The 21570-nt window shown below is 44.1% G+C and overlaps 1 pseudogene; it reads left to right on the plus strand.

Annotated features, from left to right (window-relative positions):
* The first annotated feature begins 14076 nt into the window (after positions 1–14076).
* Positions 14077–19622, plus strand: LOC123084041 (uncharacterized; annotated as a pseudogene).
* The last annotated feature ends 1948 nt before the right edge of the window (positions 19623–21570 follow it).

Below are 21570 nucleotides of genomic sequence, written 5' to 3' on the forward strand. Positions count from 1 at the left end.
TGAAAGGAATCTTTTGGAATAACAGAGGTCTGAAAGACTTGGCTAAAAGAAGGTTTATTGCTAAGGCATCTCTGGAGCATAGATTAGATTTTATTGCTCTCTCGGAAACTGGTCGAGAAAATTTTGCGCCCCAGTTTCTTAGCTCTCTTGCGGGCGGTGTTGATTTCTATTGGCATTTCCTTCCTCCGCGAGGAAGATCGGGTGGGATCTTTGTTGGTGTGAGATGCGATTCGCTAGAAGTCCGAAGTGTAGTGATGGGTGACTTCACAGTTAAGTTTCGAGTCAGGTCTAAAGCTGATGGTTTCAACTGGGCTTTGGTGGCGGTATATGGTGCCGAACAGCCCGAGCTTAAACTGGAGTTTTTGGCGGACCTTGTTCGGATCTGTGGATCCGAGCAGATCCCAATTTTAGTTGGGGGTGATTTCAATATCATTAGGAGGAGAGAGGAAAAGAATAATGATAATTTTGACAGCAGGTGGTCGTTTATGTTCAATACCATTATTGAAAGCTTGGATCTGAGGGAGATAGAGCTTTCCGGTAGAAAGTTTACCTGGGCTAATGCTCTGCCAAACCCAACATATGAAAAGCTTGATCGAGTTCTCACGAGCGTTGAGTGGGAACAGAAGTTCCCTCTCGTAACGGTACAGGCTCTCTCGCGCGGAATATCCGATCACACACCTTTGTTCGTGGACTCAGGGGAGCCAAACCACATGGGAAACAAAAACACCTTTTCTTTCGAGATGGCATGGTTTGAACGAGAAGGTTTCTTGGATCTGATAGCCAGGGAATGGGCTAAGGATGTAGGAGGTAGGACTTCTGTCGAGCGTTGGCAGAATAAGATTAGGCATTTGAGAAGTTTCTTACGGGGTTGGGCTAAGCACCTTAGTGGCATTTATAAGGTTGAAAAGGAAAGGCTCCTTTCTCTTATTCAGACCCTAGACTTACAGGCTGAATCCACAATTTTGCAACCAACAGAGTTTCAGGTTAAACTTGATGCGGAGAAGAGGTTGAAAGAACTTCTCCGCGAAGAAGAATTGAAGTGGGCATTGCGGTCTAAGGTCCGCAAAGTTGTACAGTGGGACGCGAACACTCAATTCTTTCACTGGATTGCTAATGGTAAGCACAGAAAGAAGAGAATCTTTCAACTTGAACAAGATGAAGGAACTATTTTAGGACAGGACAACCTAAAACTTTACATAACCGAGTATTACAAGCAGTTATTTGGACCTCCGGAGGATAGTTGTGTGTCCCTCGATGAGTCCAGGACTAAGGATGTGCCTCAACTAACTGCCGTGGATAATGATATTTTGGTTGCCCCATTCTCAGAGAAGGAGGTGTTTGATGCTATAGCACAGATGAAAAACAATAAGGCTCCCGGACCTGATGGATTCCCGGTTGAGTTTTACAAAACGTGTTGGCACATTATTAAGGAGGATTTGTTACCAATGTTTCATGATCTTTTCTCTGGACAGCTTCACTTATTTCACTTAAATTTTGGAACAATAACACTACTTCCTAAGAAAATGGATGCTATGAGAATAGAGTAGTTCAGGCCGATCTGCCTTCTCAATGTTAGTTTCAAAATCTTCACCAAAGTTGGGACTAATAGGCTCACATAGATTGCGCATTCTGTGGTGCAGCAATCCCAAACTGCTTTCATGCCGGACAGAAACATCCTAGAAGGGGTGGTCGTCCTTCATGAAACTCTCCATGAAATCCATTCAAAAAAATAGATGGAGTTGTTTTTAAGGCGGATTTCGAGAAAGCGTACGATAAAGTCAAATGGCCATTCCTCCAACAGACATTGTGTATGAAAGGTTTTGATGAAGCCTGGCGCCGTCAGGTTGAATCGTTTACGCAAAAAGGGAGTGTTGGAATTAAAGTGAATGACGATATCGGTCATTACTTCCAGACACATAAAGGCTTGAGACAAGGGGATCCGATGTCCCCTATCCTGTTTAACATTGTGGTTGATATATTAGCAATTATGACAGGAAGAGCTAAGGAGGCTGGTCAAGTAGGTGGCTTGGTACCTCATCTCGTTGATGGAGGTGTGTCCATCCTTCAGTACGCTGATGATACAATCATCTTTATAGAGCATGACTTGGCCAAGGCGAGAAATATGAAGCTGGTGTTAAGCCTTTTTGAACAATTGACCGGGTTAAATATTAACTTTCACAAGAGCGAGTTGTTCTGCTTTGGTAGAGCCAAGGATGAACAAGAGACTTATAGGCAATTGTTTGGGTGCGATTTGGGGGCTTTACCTTTTACTTACTTAGGTATACCAATCCACCACCATAAGATGACAAACAGAGAATGGAAGTGCATTGAGGACCGATTTGAAAAGAAACTGAGTTGCTGGAAGGGCAAGCTCATGTCATATGGAGGCCGATTAATTCCGATAAATTCGGTTCTCACGAGTATGCCTATGTTTCTCTTGTCGTTCTTCGAAGTCCCAGTTGGAGTCAGGAAAAGACTGGACTTTTATCGATCGCGATTCTTTTGGCAGGGTGATGAACTAAAAAGAAAATACCGTCTAGCGAAATAAAATATCATATGTAGACCGAAAGACCAAGGGGGTCTTGGTATTGAGAATCTTGAAGTTAAAAACAGATGCCTTCTCAGTAAGTGGGTGTGGAAATTGTCGAGTGAGACTGATGCCATGTGGGTGCAAATCCTTCGTTCCAAGTTTCTTCAGACCAAAACTTTGTCTCAAGTGACAGTAAGGCCGACTGACTCACCTTTCTGAAAAGGACTTATGAAAGTCAAACAATCCTGTTTAATAGGACAAAGTTTATTATTGGTAACGGTGCTAGTACATGTTTCTGCGAGGATACTTGGCTCGGAGAGACACCCTTAGCCATTCAATACCCGTCTTTATATCGTATTGTTCAACGACGTGAGGTGTTCGTTGCAACGGTATTTCAATCTATCCACCTTAATATTCAGTTCAGACGGTTGCTAGCGGGCAATCGTTGGGAAGAATGGCTCCGTCTAGTAAGTAGACTGATGGAGGTTCAGCTTTCTCAACAACCCGATGAATTACGCTGGAAGCTTACTAGGTCTGGAGCATTCACAGTTAAATCAATGTATATTGATGTTATCAATTCGAGCTTCATTCCTAGCTCCAAGCATGTTTGGGTTGTTAAAGTTTCATTGAAAATAAAAGTATTTATGTGGTTTGTCCATAAACAAGTTATTTTAACTAAGGACAACTTGACAAAGCGTAATTGGACAGGTCCTACTAGGTGTAGTTTCTGTGATCGGGATGAGACGATCAGACACTTTTTTCTTGATTGCCCGCTAGCCAAAGTTTTATGGCGGACGGTCCATATTGCTTTTAATATTACTCCACCGAAATCTGTCAACACGTTATTTGGGACGTGGCTTAACGGGATTCAGCCCGACTTAGCGAGACATATTCACGTAGGAGTCTGCGCCTTGCCGTGGACTATCTGGAATTGCAGAAACGATCTGGTTTTTAACAGGACAACACGCATTCATTTTTTGCAGGTTATTTTCCAAGCCACGGCATTGATCCGTTCGTGGTCGCTACTCACTCCGACGGAGGCCAGGGAGCATTTGGTTACTGGATCTATCCGCTGGGAGATGATCGTTCGGGATATCTTCAACCGGTTTGGATGGCGGTCATGTAATATGATAGGCAATTAGTTTACCTATCTCTCTGTTTTGCCAGCCGGTTGTGGCGTTCTTTATTTGGCTAGTTTGTATTCTAGCTTTTCTGGCTCTGTGTGAGCTCTTTTTTTGTCGTTGGGAGACTTCTAGCCTTTCAGACCTGTTTGGGACATATTTATTTGTTTAATAAGAGTGCCGTATGCATCGCTCTGATGCAGAGGCCGGGGCATCCCCTTTTAGAAAAAAAAACCCTACCTAGCCATTACATCGCAGGGAATTCGATCTAGCTTTGCTTTGCACCCACTCACACACGTAGTACATGTTGATCTCTTTCCGGCAGAAGGCCGGAAATCAACTTTCCAGAAATCTAGCTAACTTACGCAATGCTTACATATTAACCAGCTAACTTGGTTACATGAGTACTAAGCAATCTCCACCGGCCGGCTGGCAGACAAGTACTCTATCTACACCCCGGCGACGAGGGCCCGTCCGAACTGGAAGTGCGTGGCAGCAGCGACGAGGGCGCACCCAGCTGGGACCAAGCCAAAGGAGGAAACGGATGACCCCTCCTTGTCTAGCAGCTTGCCGGCGACGGCCTCGAGGGCGAGGAAGCAGGAGAAGGCCATGAAGCCGACGGCGAGCAGCACCAGCCCGCGTAGCAGCAGCCTCTTCCAGCGGACCATGTGCATGATCTTCCCTCCTCCGCTGGCGGCGGCAACTACCTTGACGACGCAGAGGAGGATCACCAGTGCCAGCGAGGAGCCGAGGAAGAGCCACTCCCGGGCGGTGGCACGCTCGCCGCCGTCCCCGAGACCCAGGACGGAAATGTAACCATAGCACTTCAGTAACCGGCAATCTGTTAAACATCTACAGATTATAAGCAAATTGGCTCAAATCCAGGACAAACAGAGGCTAAGCAGGCATCATTGGCACAGTCTTTGATATTTAGGTCCCCAGCCATGTGCCCTTCTGAAGATATCATATGCCACTTAGGAGAGCCTTTCAGCTGCTTCCTTAAGGCATAATTCACGAGTCCAGCAGTGCACACAAAGTAAAAAACTACATTAGTAGGTTGAGCAGGACGCATATGGAAAAAATAGGATATATTCCTTGTTTTGCAAACAGTCCATAATAAAGCACCAGAACCAATAGATACAACGGCTCTACTCTTTGCTAGTATAGGTCGGCAGCCAATTTTGATAGAGACCAAAGAAGGATGTGGGCGTTGACTATACCTCAAGTACAGTATATGGTTTCTAACCCCCGCGTCGCCTCCCCCGGCGGCGGCGGGGGAACCCTAGCCGCACTGCCTCGGCACCCTCCCCACCTCGTCCCACCTCGCCGCCGCCTGAGGCCGCCACCGGGCAAGCCCGGGGCGCCAAGGATGGTGGCGGCGGGGTCTCGGCTGCCCTGCCTCTGCGTGGAGAGTCTCAGATCTGGAGTGGCGGCTCCTTTTGGCGAGGCACGGCAAGCTCCGGTGAGCAGCCGTGTGGATATATGGAAAAAATAGGATATATTCCTTGTTTTGCAAACAGTCCATAATAAAGCACCAGAACCAATAGATACAACGGCTCTATCTTTGGTAGTATAGGTCGGCAGCCAATTTTGATAGAGACCAAAGAAGGATGTGGGCGTTATGGGGTTACCCAATGCCCCAGAAACCACATTCCATTGACACAGGAGACTAATATTCCTAACTTCAAGATTAGTAACTCCCAACCCCCTCGATCTCTAGGATGACAAACATCCAACCAGATAACCAACCGATACTTTTACACTCCATCCTTCTCTTGCCAACAAACTATACAAGCACGAAAGAAATCAAGTCTCTTACCAACACCTCTAGGCCAACGAAAAAGGGACAATAAGAGAATAGGAATATTACTGACACAAGTATCACAGAGAATAAACGAGGCCCCATGGAGTGAAAGATCCCTTGCCATGAAGCTGCCATTTTTCATATTTGTCCTCAGGTGGCTCCCAATCAAGATTACATAACTTTTGAAAATGTAGAGAAATCCCTAAATATCTAAAAGGAAAATCACCTACTATGTAAGTAAAAATTTGAGCATAATCATTCTATTCCAGCAACGCATCGCTAAAACAGTGGATCTTGCTCTTCAGAACTTAATTTTAGCCATGTTCAATGCTCATTTTTTTTAGAAAAGGGGTATTACCCCGGCCTCTGCATCAGAAAGATGCATACGGCTCATAATTAAAAAACAAAAGCAGTCACAAAAATCTCCAACATCTAAAGGTACGAAAAGAAAACAAGCTGCTCAAGCGAGCCTAATCAAGAAGCCACAACCGGCTGGCAAATAAAATAGGAGCACTACATGCCTATCCTATTACATGACCGCCATCCAAACCGGTTGAAAATACCCCGAGCTACCATCTCCCATCGGGTAGACGCAGTAGCCAAACGCCCCCTGGCCTCCGTCGGAGTGAGTAACAACCACATAAGGATCAATGCTGTGGCCCTGAAGATAACCTGCAAAAAGTGAAAGTTCGTTTTTCTGTTAAAAACCAAATCATTTCTGCAGTTCCATACTGCCCATAACAAGGCACACACTCCGACACGAATGTGTCTTGCTACATCCAAGTTAACCCCATCAAGCTATGTTCCAAATAACATAGTGATAGAGGTAGGTGGAGTAATATTAAAAGCAATATGAATCGAACGCCAAAGAATCTTAGCCAGCGGACAATCTAGAAAGAGGTGCCTTATAGTTTCGTTATAATCACAAAAGCTACACCTAGCAGAACACATCCAATTGCGTTTTGCCAGGTTGTCTTTTGTCAAAATGACTTGTTTATGCACAAACCACATAAACACTTTGATTCACAAAGGTACCTTAACTTTCCAGACGTGCTTCGAGCAAGGAATGACACTAGTGTTTATGACATCCAGATACATGGATTTGACCGAGAACCTGCCGTCCTTAGTCAGTTTCCAAAACAATCTATCTGGCTGCTGAGACAGCTGGACATCCATCAACCTTCGTACAAGATGAAGCCATGCCTCCCAACGATGGCTTACTAGCGTCCTCCGGAAGCTAATATTGAGAGGCGTGGACTGTAAGACAGTTGCAACATAGGCTTCTCGACGTTGAACAATGTTATACAGAGTAGGATATTGAAGTGCCAGAGGCGTCTCCCCAAGCCACGTATCCTCCCAGAACCTCGTGTTAGCCCCATCACCGACTAAGATTTTTGCCCTGTTAAAGAAGAGGGGCTTGACTCTCATCAACCCTTTCCAAAATGGAGAATCAGTCGGGCACACAATCACCTGAGCCAAAGTTTTAGCCTGAAGATACTTATTTCGCAGAATCTGAGCCCATGTGGCCTCTGTCTCGGACGAGAGTTTAAATAGCCACTTGCTAAGGAGACATCTATTCTTGATGTCTAGATTTTCAATGCCTAGACCGCCTTGGTCCTCCGGCCTACAGATGATATCCCATTTTGCAAGCCTATACTTTCGTTTCAACTCATCATTCTGCCAAAAGAAACGAGATCAATAAAAGTCTAACCTCTTTCTGACCCCCACCGGGACCTCAAAAAAGGATAAAAGAAACATGGGCGTACTGGTTAAGACCGAATTAATCAGAATTAATCGACCTCCATATGACATGAGCTTCCCTTTCCAACAGCTCAGTTTCTTTTCAAAACGATCCTCGATGCACTTCCACTCCTTGTTCGTCAGCTTACGATGGTGAATGGGTATACCTAGGTATGTAAACGGCAGCGAACCCAACTCACATCCGAACAATTGCTTATACGCCTCCTGGTCCTCATTAGCTCTTCCAAAGCAAAACAGTTCGCTCTTATGGAAGTTAATCTTGAGTCCAAACAATTGTTCAAATAAGCACAACACAAGCTTCATGTTCCTTGCTTTCGCCAAGTCATGCTCCATAAAGATGATAGTATCATCGGCATACTGCAGAATGGATATACCACCATCAACTAGGTGCGGAACCAAGCCCGAAACCTGCCCCGCATCCTTAGCCCGACCTATTAAAATGGATAACATATCAACCACTATGTTAAATAGAATCGGTGACATGGGATCTCCTTGCCTTAGTCCTTTGTGTGTCTGGAAATAGTGACCTATATCATCATTCACTTTAATCCCTACACTCCCTTTTTGCGTAAAGGACTCAATCTGGTCTCGCCAGGCCTTGTCAAATCCTTTCATACGCAACGCCCGTTGAAGGAAAGGCCATTTAACTTTATCGTATGCTTTTTCAAAATCCACTTTAAAAACCACACCATCTAGTTTTTTTGAGTGAATCTCATGGAGCGTTTCATGCAAGACGACCACCCCTTCAAGGATATTTCTGTCTGGCATGAAAGCGGTCTGGGATGGTTGCACAACTGAATGCGCAATCTGCGTGAGTCTGTTCGTCCCAACCTTGGTGAAAATTTTGAAACTGACATTAAGCAAACAAATAGGCCTGAACTGCTCAATGTGAATAGCCTCTGTCTTCTTAGGAAGAAGAGTTATCGTTCCAAAATTGAGCTTGAACAAATGAAGCTGACCATTGAACAAATCATGAAACATCGGCAACAGGTCACCCTTAATAAAATGCCAGCACCTTTTGTAGAACTCCGCCGGAAACCCATCTGGTCCTGGCGCTTTATTGTTCTTCATTTGTGAAATGGCCTCAAACACCTCTTTCTCCGTAAAAGGAGCAGTCAAAATCTCATTCTCTTCCGTCTCAAGTTGGGGAACATCCTCAACTCTTGACTCATCCAGGGACACAAAACTCTCTTCCGGAGATCCAAACAACTGCTTATAATAGTTGGTAATGTAAACTTTCAGGTTTTCCTAACCAACTATCGTCCCTTCATCTTGTTCTAATTGAAAAATTCTCTTCTTACGATGCTTTCCATTAGCAATCATATGAAAGAATTGAGTGTTGTCCTCTCCTTGGACAACCTTACGAACCTTAGCTCTCAAAGCCCATTTCAATTCCTCCTCGTGGAGAAGCTCTTTCAACCTTAACTTGGCCTCCACTTTAGACTCCAGCTCGGAAGTATCTAAAATAGAGGTTTCAACTTTTAACTCAAGGGAATGAATAATCATAAGGAGTCTTTCCTTCTCAGCCTTATATATCCCATTCGTGTGCTTAGCCCATCCATGAAGGAACCTTCGAAGACGACTAATCTTGCACTGCCACTGCTCAATGGGTGACCTCCCCCCCAAGTCTTTAGCCCACTCTCTAGCTAACAACTCAATAAACCCTTCTCTTTCAAACCAGGCAAGTTCGAAGGAGAAAATATTCTTATTACCCATATGAGTTTGAGCTCCAGAGTCGACTAGTAACGGTGTGTGATCCGAGATACCTCGTGTCAATGCCTGCACCGTTACCAGAGGAAACTTCTGTTCCCAATCGACGCTCGCCAAAACACGATCGAGCTTCTCAAAAGTCGGAACCGGTAGCGAGTTTGCCCAAGTGAATTTCCTACCCGAAAGCTCTATCTCTCTGAGATCCAAGCTTTCTATGATAGTATTGAACATAAACGACCATCTGCCGTCAAAGTTGTCATTATTCTTTTCCTCCTTTCTTCGAATAATGTTAAAATCCCCACCCACTAAGACGGGTAGTTGCTCGTTACCGCAAACACGGACCAAATCAGCCAAGAAATCTGGCTTGAGTTCTGGTTGCGCAGCCCCATAGACTGCCACCAAAGCCTAATCAAAACCATCCGCTTTAGTTCTGACCTGAAACTTTACCGCAAACTCACCCAACACTACACTCCGAACCTCCAACGTTTCACACTTAACCCCAAGTAAAACCCCACCAGATCTTCCTCGAGGTGGGAGGCAGTGCCAGTCAAAATCAACCCCCCCCCCAGATAAGGTACTAAGAAATTGTGGAGAAAAAATACCTCGTCCAGTCTCGGACAAAGCAATAAAGTCTAAATGATGTTCAAGAGAAGCCTCTGCTAGAAACCGTCTTTTAGCCAAGTCTTTAAGACCTCTGCTGTTCCAAAAGATGCCTCTCATATTTCATCATGAAATGTTTTAGAGGTACGGATCCTAGCACTTCTACGCACAGCCGGCGCCGGATAAACCTTCCGTTTCCAGGTCCGTTTAGGCTTAACGCGAACATCAGAAGGTTCGGCACGTTCGGATTGAGCCTCTACCACCAAAGACTCATCCTCAAGGTTAGATGTTTCAGGGAGGCCATACTCATCCTCCTCCTCCGCCTCCTGTACCGCAGGATCAAGATCAGCACACAAACCATCTAGAACTCTAACCCCAAGCGCATCAATCTCCGATTCATTCATCGGCCTAACCGCCGCCATGTTACGAATCAATTCTAACGCTCGTTCAGCTTCCAAATCTAGCATATTATTAACAGACTTAGAAATCTCAAGATCATTATTACCAAGAGATACTCCTAATTGGTTAGCATTTTGCACAATCTCATCATTGGTAAAATGCATAATAGAATTAGACTTGTTAACAGACATACCAGTAGAAAGCTCGACGTCACGCAACTTGGCCGCCCTCAACGCGCACCTGAGCTGCATGTCATCAACATCCGGCTGCTCCTGCAGTCTCCCGCTGACCCGTCTCCCTGCAGAGACAGGATCCGGGATTCCACCGAAAGCGATGACCTCCTCGCGAGAAGCTGCGCTGGGGAAAGAGCCTCCTGCCCATCCCCCAACAGCGGTGACCAGCGCCGGGGCCACCGGAGCAACATCCAACGGCGACGAGAGCTCCCAGGGCCCATCGACGGCCACCTCGCCGACGCCCGCGACCGGTGAACTCGGCCTAGCGCGGTCCAGGGAGTCCGGTGCCGCTGCAACCAAACCACCCAGCCCGCCCTATGTTCAAAGCTTAAATCTCTGATAAATTTGGTATCAAAGTGATCAATTTTCAGAGAACATATAAAGATCAATAAAAGCTCTTAAGCTAGAGAAATGTATATTTCTTGTTCCTGCTGTAATAAAGTTGATGATGATGATGATTTCTTATCAAAGTTGTTCAATAGAAATACTATCATCACATTGTTTAAGAGTTATATGCATTATTCTCATTTCCGCTCAACGGTGATATGGAATTAATGTAGAAGGATGATGTTTTATTCTAATTCTGCCCAACGGTGATTTCCAATATAAAAGAAAGTTTTTCAAAGTTTAATGTGTATTTTTTTTAATCAAACCAACATGGGGTTATTTTTTATGCTCATTATTGTTGAATATTGGCTAAGTTTTCTCAGACTAAAAGTTTCACATGCTTTCATTCGTGAAAGCGAATGGCTGGGTACTTGTGACCCGAAAGATGACCAAGAAAGGTCATAACGTGAGGGAGTATGTTCTCTCTAAAGAATGGCTTCAAAAGAAAAGAATTATTGGATATTAATCCAAGAAAAGAAAATAGATAGATCATTCAGAGTCTTGGTTGACGAATGGCTTTCATGTATTCTATATGAAGAAGTTTTTTCGGTCAACATGATTTGAGATGAGACAAGCAACATGCATGTTTAACCAACGTCGGATCAAGAATGTGTGTCAAAGAGCGTTCGGATTTATTTCTGAATTTGATGATTGCGTATGCAGTCAAAAGAGCCAATTCTGGCATTTATGTTCCTTACAGGGAATTACCCGCATAGCGGGAAAAGAGGATTATGATAATACCCGCATGGCGGGGAAAGTCTGGGAAAATACCTACGTCACTGGGTAAAGTTGACATAGTATTATGTCAAAAATCCTATATGGCAGGAGAAATTTTGGCAAAGAACTTATCCTGTATGACAGCACAAAGATATGATGACTCATGTGCGTTTAATGTGTCCCACTCTGGGAGAAAGGTATGGAGTAGCTGTTATGCTTTCCTAGTATCGACCGTACACCTTATGTGTAACGGTCATTAAGCATTCAATAAATCCAAAGAGAATAAAAGTGAGAGACAAACCTAAAGATAAGATTGATATGCAAGTGTGACTTGCAAAAGTACTAATAATAAAGAACTCTCTTGAGTTTCTGAAATGGAATGAGGAAAAAGTACTCCCATACCAGTTAACAGATAACTTCATTTCGCATGAAGTAATCAGATGAATGAAATAGATAATTGAAGTTTCCTCAATTCGCAAAAGTCATGAATGGTTTTCGAAATTGTGGCAGAAAATTTCTTGCCACATTTCGAGGGGGAGAAAGAAATATTAGACAAATTAAGAATGATGAAACTCCCCTATACTTTAGATAATGTGATGCATATTATGCATCTAAAGTGATCCATTGATGAAGAATGTGATCGTCTGGGGGAGTACGACGGTCATAATAATACCTCTAAAGAATAGAAATAGTTGTATTCCTGGATCTTTTATAGTTTCAACAGTAGACTAAGGAATACTAAGACGGTGCTTAAAAGTGCCATAAAGAAGAACGTTTTAACAGAATAAACCCAAATAATAAAGTTTAAAGATACCCCATTTTAGTGAAGATGGAGTAAATCTGGGGGAGCATGGTATGAAAATACCAAAGACTATAGAATTAATTTGCCTCTTGGCAACGACAGAGCAACAACAGCCCCATATGAAAGAAGTGCTAGTACCTAAGACACAGATGGTCTTAAGGAATGAGAAGGTCAGATACTTCTGATTACTATAAAGTCTATGTTAGTGAAATTCAAATGGAGGTTGATCCCGCCTCATTTAAAGCGCTCAATCGAGTTTTGAGACTCATAAGTAATTTCCAATGGAGCCAAAACAGTAGGCTGTAAAGGGTCTACAAGGTCAATGTGACTCCAAAGGAAATATGTAAAGGTGTAAAGCACGACTTAAATTGAAAGTTTTGTGCATGATCTGAGTTACATCAGATGAAAGTAAAGAACACACGGGATACTGCTTCAAGAAGTTTTTTATGGACTAGAGCAAGTCTCTAGACAGTGGCATTTAAAGTTAAAAGAATCATATGTTATTTTGGGTTAAAGAAAATGAGAGGATAATTGTATTCGTGCAAAGTTATAGAATGGGAAATTCATTTTCTAATCCTGTGCATGTGGATGACATCCTACTTGCTAGTGGTGATGTCAACCTACTGCAGGAGGAGAAAATAAGTTCTTGTCCTCAAAGTTCAAAAGAATGTTCTCAGTAGAGTGTCTCTCGTTATAAGTATCGAGATTCACGAAGAAAAGAATAAAAGGGGGTATTAGGGATGTCAAATAGACATGCTAAGAAAGGTCTCTAAAGTATGCATGCGAGAAAACCTACACTTGTTCTTATAGTCAAGGGTAATGGAACTGGAAACTATGGTGTTCCAAGAGTTGATGAGAAAAGATTGAAAACGGATATGGTACCATATGCTTCAGTTGTTGGAAGCTCAATACATTACCCTGACACAGTTCACATATCTGAATTGTTTTGGCAATGTCCAGTCCATATATAGATCACTGGAATGGAGTCAAAGACATCGGCCTCATGCTGAAAGAAATAAGTGCTCTCAAAAGATTGTGAGTACAGAGACATGAGTTGTGAAATGTATAGCGAAATCCACAATTGTCGCTAACTTTCATACTTGGAGGTTTTTGTGTGGAAAAGCTCCAAAGAATGAAACAATTATCATGAATGTGATGCAAAGATATTTTATAGCTTGATATGAGGCTGAGGGATAGGCAAAATGGTTAAGGAGACCTGTACCCGGAGTTGATAATGGTTGACAACAGCGATAACCATTTTAAGTTTTTCTCTCCTATGACAACGAGTCAAGTATTGATGCCAAACACGCTGACACAGAGTTATGCGTTGTAAAGGAGAAAGTCCGGAATTATGTAGAAATGCTTGAAGCATAAAAGCAATAGACAAGTATTTTGCAGATCTGATTAATAAAGGCTTACCGCCCAGTGTGTTCGGAGAACACACAGTCGACATGGGTTTTATGGTATAGTCTAAGATTTCCGGACAATAAAAGGGTCCAAGGTTAAAGAATTTGTTTCAAAACAGAGGTACATTGTGGTTGTCTGATTCTATCGACAATTGGGTTGTGATGATGAAACATGTTCTATGTATTGATCCGAGTAAAGTAAAAGTATGAGGTCAAAAGTAAAAGTTGAGATCAAGGGGGAGAATGTTAGGATGATCTCCACCGTGTGGGTCCAACGGCCCACCGGGCCCTTAGATCTGCGCCCTGATTTTACTGTTTTAAAAATGTTTTTTGATTTTACTGTTCACCCGAGCTCATTTGAGCTCGGGCTGAGAAAGGATTTTCTGGTACTCTGGTTCTTTTCATGCTTTGGCGGTGTCTCATTGGACAGGTAGTGTAACGTAGTTATGGAGATTTGGTGTGTCCAATCTTATGGATTTTAGGTTCATGCCGCTACTGATTCATTTCTAACGATCTGATGAGTCAGTGTGGTTTTTCTTTTTCTTTTTTCGTTATTGATATCGTTGGTGTAATCCGTTGTGACATTGAAGTTCTTGTTTCCGCGTTATGGTGAAGGTCATGTCGTTCGACAACCAGAGGGATCATCTTCATCTCAAGTACGCTCAACGTTTACCACTTCTCATCCTCTTAGATGGCCCGCTCAAGCAGGTTTGTAAAACCTACGAAGATAGTTAAGTTTGTGCAGGGTGTACGAGTGACAGTGCGGCTGTTCGGATCTAATTACACTCTCTTCACCGAACATAAACACGTGAGCATAACTATTTTTCCCTAAATATACACATGTGAATAACCACTGTATCGAAAAGTCAAGCCACGGTAGCCATAAGGTGACGCCGCTGTAGCTAGCACAACCACACGCTCTATTGTCCAACATTGGCTAGTCTGGTCTTGTAAAACTTTATATATTTAATTATTTAGAGCAACTCCAACGCAAGGATCCAAACGGACATCGATTTTATCCGTTTCATGTCCGTTTGGGTCACCTGTCCGCCTAGTGGACATGGGGTGGACAAGCCTTGTATCCAACGCACGACGACCCAAACTCTCCGTGCCGTCCGCCCCCTCCTCCCTCCCTCGCGCCGCCCGCCCCCTCCTTTCTCCCTCGCGCCGCAAGCCCCCTCCTCTCTCCCTCGCGCCGCTCGCCCCCTTCTCTCTCCCTCGCGCCGCCTCTCCTCTCCTCCTCGCGGATCCCCTTCCCCGCAAGATTTTTCTCTGCTCGCGCCTCTACTGCAGCTACCTTCTGCTCGCGCCGCCGTCCGGGCCTCGAGCCCCAGCAGGAGCGCGCGGAGGAGCCCTGCACCGATTGCCTCGCTGGGGCGTGGAGGAGCGGCCGAGCGCGCCGTGGCGACCTGCTCCGGTGGCCTCACTACTAGGGAAAAGGCTAGCAGCAGCGCGGGTTTTAGACCTATCAGTAGCGCGGGGTGGTGCGCTACTGATAAGGCGCTACAGCTAACGAATAGCAGTAGCGTGCCTCCACCCACGCTACGGCTAAATCGACTTAGTAGCAGCGAGTTCCAGGAGGAGCGCTGCTGGTAATTAGTAGTAGCGCTTCTCTCTGCCCGCGCTGCTACTATTATTTCATATTTTATTTCTTTTTTATTTCATGTTGTATTCGTACACCTTTACACAAATTTTCATACAACAGGAATTTACAAATTGTTTTTACATCATAATGAGTTATTACATCACGGGGTGAAAGAACCGTGTGGACTAGTTTCAAGTGGACGGACATCCACTTGAAACTAATCTGCGGTTCTTTCACCCAATGATATAATAAATATCAACATCATCATCATATCATTAACAACTTATCATCATCATCATCATCATATCATTGGTCACTAGTCGTAATCACAAGTACTCCTCACATCTTCAACTCTAACACATTGTATCACATAATAAACATATTGTACCTCATAGGACCTACTACATTCTCTTAGGACCTACTATATTCTCTAAGGTAAAATAGCAAAAAAACAAGATAGCCACTCGCTCTCCATTATGGAGAATGCAGATTATCCTGTCTCCAATTCTTGCCTTTCGCTTAATGTTGCTTTCAAGAACCTCCTTACGAATGTCCAAACATTTTTTCCACTCTTTGATTAGCATGTGTTCACCGGTTTCAGAAATTCGATATGCACAGGTGAGATCCGTAGGATGACCTAGCTGTAGGTTCGGAACTTCAAGGCGACCATTGTAATACATCAGATGAGGCACACAATCCATCGGGATTTTCTGTTGAAAAACATAGTAATAACTTCGTAGTTAGCAATGATGTACTAGTTTTAGAAGTACGCAAAAGATGCACGGATGTCGTAATAGTAAAATATCTTACCTGGGTATCTCCATAGAAGTTATCGTGGTTCAACACGTGCACTAGTGGCATGTATTCACCATAATTTGGAGGAGTTCGATAATATGTATTGTAATTCTCAAAAAAGTACAATAAGCAATCAGATGATTTTTCTCCTTATAAGTTAATTCGGAGCCATCAGTGTAGTGGATTTTGTCTATTATCTTCTGCACATTCTTTAAAGATTTAAAATAAGTTGTCAATGGAAATAAGGTGTCAACTATTTTGAAATAAACAATATAAATTAGTTAATAACTATGTTTGAGAAACTCACATTGCGGTAGAATCGGAAGCGTATCAACAAGGACCCAAATGTCCATATTGTCTTGCTCAATGTTAGGATCACCAAGATCCATGCTGACAATCATACCCTCATAAAAATCATACATTTTGCAAAGTGCTTCCCAATTTTGGCAATCAAAATGGGTTACGCTCTGAGAATTGTACATATTTACTTCAAAATCGATATCATGATGGGTCCTTAGGTGTGTTTTCTTTGTTTGAAAATTTTCATGGTCTTCAAAACCCATCCTCTCCAAGACATAACGTCTTGCATGGCATGGGATAAGCTAGTTGAATTGTAAAAGATGAAAATTAGACGTTGAAATAGTTGAAGTCATGCTTAATTACGGAAAAAAAACACTTGTCGTTGTTGCGTACCATTTCAATATCGAAGGTCTCCTCGAGCTTAATGCTGAAGCGCCGATCTTCATCCAGCTGAACGAACCTGTCGCACATACCTCGATCATCGTGGCACCAACTGCACTCCCCCGGAAGACTGTCGTCGTCCGAGTACGACATTTCCTACGTTCATAATTCAGAGATTAAACTTGTACATATTCTAGCACAAGTCATGCCAGAATTCACGGAAAAATCCGGCATGACCTTTGCTAAAAAAGGACATATGGAGCGCCTGAAATTTGCTGGAACGGAAATTAATCAACACTCCGGCAAAACATAGGCCACTCGAAAGTGTAACCAAAACATGAAATAATTGCTTAAACTAAAAAATAACACCAAATATGGCATGTTCAACTAGTTTTATTAATTCAACTAGTTCTATTAATTCAACTAGTTCTTACTAAATATAAACTTAGCATAAAAAAACTAGTTCTTTCTAAAAATGAAGTAGTTCAACTAGTTATTTATTTACTTACTATACTAGTTCAACTAATTAAAACTTAACTAGTTCAACTAAAACTAAACTAGTTCTATTAATTCAACTAGTTCTTACTAAATATAAACTTACTATAAATAGAAAGAGACTAGCACATCTACTACTACTAATTAACATCTAACTACTACATCTACTACTAATTAACATGTACTACTGCTAATTATACAATTAGTTTACCATCACTACTAGTAATTAATATCCACTACTTCTAAAAATCATTATCTATGAACCCTAAATTAACATCTACTACTACTAAAATCATCTACTAACTAGGCAAAGAGAGGGGGTTGGGGATGGGTGGGGGGCTTACAGAGGGAGAGACGGTGGCGGAGAGGTGCTCAGCGACGGAGGGGCGGCGAGGGCGGGCTCGGGATCGGGAGGGCGGCGGTCCTGGTCGGCGGGCTCGGTCGAGGGCGGCGGCGGTGTGGTCGAGGGCGGCGATAGTGTGGTCGAGAGCGGAGGCGGTGAGGTTGAGGGCGGGCGGTGGCGGCGGCGGTGAGGGCGCAGGCGCGCTCGCGCTCGGGCGGCGGCAACAGGGAGTAGGGGAACAGGCCGGTGGGGGGGAAGGGGGGAAAGGAGGACTTAACAAAATTTTGATGCGGGGGTTGGTTAACTCGAACTAGCAGTAGCGCACGTACAGACGCGCTATAGCTAACTTATCTACAACGCGTTTTGGGGAAAACCGCTACTGCTAATGGAAGCAGTTATTTCTTTTGTTTTAGTAAAAACATCAAAAATATGCATTGGTCATCATTGATCTTTTTGTGTACAATCTAAATAGTCAACATGAATCCTCACTGTACATGTATAGGTACAGGCGAGGATTCATATTGCAACCACAAATCATACACATATAGTTCAATGAAGACCAAGTGCTCGAGATAGGTTGAGAAGCAACATATTTAAGGTGGTAAACACCTTGTTCGCTTAGCAGTATGGGACTAAACTTAATTAGTTGCGGTCATACTTAGCAGCAGCGAGTTTTGAGCAAAACCGCTGCTACTAAGTTCTTTAGCAGTAGCGCGTCCACGGAAAGGGCGCTACTACTATATCTTTCCTGGAGGCAACACCGTGGCAATTATAGTAGTAGCGCTCTTTTCACCTAGAGCGCTACTGCTACTCAGTCATTAGCGGCGCTCTTTTCTAAAGCTCGTTGCTGCTAATTAGCAGTAGCGTCTGTTTTTAGACCGCGCTGCTGCTAAGATTCTGTGTATAAGGTTTTCCCTAGTAGTGCCTCGCGGCGGTGCGGAGGAGCGGCCAAGCACGCGTCGGCGACCTGTGCCGACGGCCTTGCTGCGGTGCGGAGGAGCAGCCGAGCGCGCGGTGGAGACCAGCACCGGTGGCCTTGCTGCGGGCGTTGCAGTCGCTGACATATGGGACCAGGGGCGGACACGAGCGGGCGACAGCGGTGGACGAGAGCGTCCGCTTCCATCCGCTTCGTACCTATTTGTTCCCAGATTTAGGTCAGGTTTGGATCGGGGACGGACAGCAGGCGGACACAGACGTCCGTTTGGGTCGCCCCGTTGGGCCAAGTTTTCTGTTCGGATGACCCAAACAGACAAAATGGGTCCTCTCATTAGAGTTGCTCTTATCGTAGTTTGCTATTTGAAACTATTTTTCCTTGTGGTTTGATCTCCCAAGATTTTCTCCGCAGACGACCAAACATTAGATGCACTCGTTAGCCAGACGAGCGATGTGTGCCAGAGGATAGCACATCCTTCCCCACGGGTACGCTCATGTATGTGCGGTCTGCACACGTAGCAACTGCCCGAAAATTCAAAGAATTGGTTTTTTTTTCTTTTGCGGGTAAAGAAAAGGCCAGATGGACGATGTAGGCAAACCACGATTTCCTATCCCACATTGACTAGTTCGGTCTCGTACGTAAAACTCTACCTAAATTCTTTAAAGCAAAGCTTTGCTATTTAGAGGTCTTGAGCACACACCCTTACGAGCCGTCCAATCGGGATCCCGATCGCCAGGTGTTCCGTGGTCGGGTTTTACGGAGCGGACCAAACCCACACTCTCACATCCACAAGCGCACGCCTGTTTCTTCTCCCAAATCCACCGCTGCGTTCGTCGATCCGCGGCGCCGGCCGCGCCGCACTCCGCGGGCGCCTGCTTGTCTCCCCAGCCAGCGTCAGGGGCCAAGGTGACAGATCCACAGGCTTCTCCCCCGCCCCAGATTTTCGCTCGCCGAATCCGTCGGCTCCTTGCTGCCGTCGTCTTCGCGGTCGCCGCGATTCTCGACTCCGGCGACCTCCTCCCAGCCTCCCGCGACAAGGCCGTGTCTGTGTTGGCCGCCTTCGCGTCCTCCGAAGGCGAGCGCGCACCCATCTCCACGAGGAAGGCGAGCGCGCACCACCCCCACGCTCCTCGTTCAGTGGCGCTGGCACCGACGCCGTTGTAGCGGGCCTCTTCCTCTCAAGCATCTCGCCACAGGCCACATCAGGGATGGCCTCGACCTCCTTCTGCTAGCTGCTGGTGCACCTCCTTCTCCCTACTGCTATCTCCTGCTGCATCCTACAGCTGTCCCAGCTCCGATGTCTGAACTTTTACTTGTGACCGTGTACAGGTGCTGGCTGTAGCTTGAACTGGAGGTCTGGAGCAGAAAAATTGCACCGAGGTAGCAGGTGGATGATGGTGTTGGTGCCTTTCTCTTGAATTGTTGCTCGTGATGGCTGCAATTTAAAGGAGTATTTTTTTTCCTTTCTCTCCTTCCATTTCTGTAATTGTGCTTCCTCTATGCGTGATGATGTTTCTTAGCACAAGGTGCATTGGCTTGGGTTGATCTGCTGTGATAGTTCGGAGAGATGATAGTAGCAAGTATAAACTCTCTACTATGATTATATTCATAACACATGGCAAAAAAGAGACTGCATTATTAAGTAATCTGTTGTTTCGTTATCATTCTAATTCTTTTTTAGCCACTATACATGTGTCATGTATGAGAACTTGATAGATATTTGCTTATCTGTGTCCAAGTGATTACAGCATATAATAAAGCGGGGAAAACAAGATTTATATTGAGCATTGTTTTTAAGGCGGTAAGGCGACCTAAGGCGAGCACCACCCGCTCTAGCGCCTAGGCGACGCCTAAGGCGGGCATATTTGTAAGGCGCTGCCCGGGCGCCTTATCGCTTAAGCGTCGCCTAAGCGTCCAATGCAGGACGCCTTAAAAACAATGATATTGAGCTATTATACTCATTTCTTTTATTGGACTTGCTCAAACTTGCATGATTTTTTTGTTAGTAGTTGCCTTGTTCCTGCTATTGGACTTGCTTAATGGGTCGACGGGCTGTTTGTATCCACTATTTTATTTTCTTCGGAAAGCAAGCTAATGAGTTGGCTGCAGAATCTATGGAAATTGTCTACAAACCCAGTATGAGTTGCTGCCTTTTAATCCCTTCTCTAAAGAAAACCTGGTTTGCTTGGATATAGTATGCAATTTGCTTAGATTAGAGCACAACTTGCCTGCAATAACTAAAGCATTTTTCCATGGGACACAACACAACTTGATGTTCCGCATAATATAGGTCCACATTTATTTGCCTGAAACTTGTATGCAAATTGCCTACAAACCAAGTTGTAGTTGCTCCTGACTTTCGCTATTTATTTTAATTCGGCTAGCAAGCTGATGAGGTTGCTACATTATCTATGGAAATTGCCTACAAACCCAATACGAGTTGCTACCTTTCAATCATTTTTTATATGTGGTGCATATACTGGTTAGTAGTCTCCATGTGTTTGTTATTTTTTCATAATAATTGCCTCAAATTTTGTATGTAGTTGCCTCAAATAACACATGAACCTTGCTCTTCATTTATTTTCCTTAACATTTCATAATAATTGGGGTAATTTTATACTTGAAGTTTAAATGTGACAACACATTATCATTGTATGTTTTATCTCTTGTTTTGCTACATTGGGATTTTTTTTAATTGGGGGTGCCGAATGGGGGTATTCTCCCCCCTGTTTTTTACAGCCACGTGCTTTCATTTTTGAGGCGCCTCATGTCAACGACAACACATGCCTCAGATGATTTTGTCCATGATGATCTGGGTACGTTAACAACAACAGATGCCTCAGATGAGTCATGTTTTTGTTATTTTTCGGTGCGCATTGGAAGGTGATTCGCCTGTTTTTTTGGGTTTACTTGCCTGGAATTGGTATGTGAGTTGCCAGTATCCGAGAGACGATATCCAGAAAGTCATCTGAATGCACTCTTTTTCTTTTTGTGTAGTAGGAACTAATGGATGAACCAAGCAAAAATGGCATTCAAGAAGATCATTATGCAGTTAATCGTGATGCTGATCCCTCACATGTGATTGAAGATCATCACGAGGTGTGTCCGAAAAAAGATTCAATAAACTTGTTGTGTGTTCTTTTAACTTGTTGCGTGTTCTTGTTGCAGGGCCAGAGAAGCACACCCTTTATTGGGTACCAGCGTTGAGGAAGAAAGGAGATTGCTGCCAGTGGCAAACGTCTGTTGGACATCAACAGCAATTCGAGT

The sequence above is a fragment of the Triticum aestivum genome, chromosome 4A, assembly GCF_018294505.1.
Source record: "Triticum aestivum cultivar Chinese Spring chromosome 4A, IWGSC CS RefSeq v2.1, whole genome shotgun sequence".
Taxonomy (NCBI): domain Eukaryota; kingdom Viridiplantae; phylum Streptophyta; class Magnoliopsida; order Poales; family Poaceae; genus Triticum; species Triticum aestivum.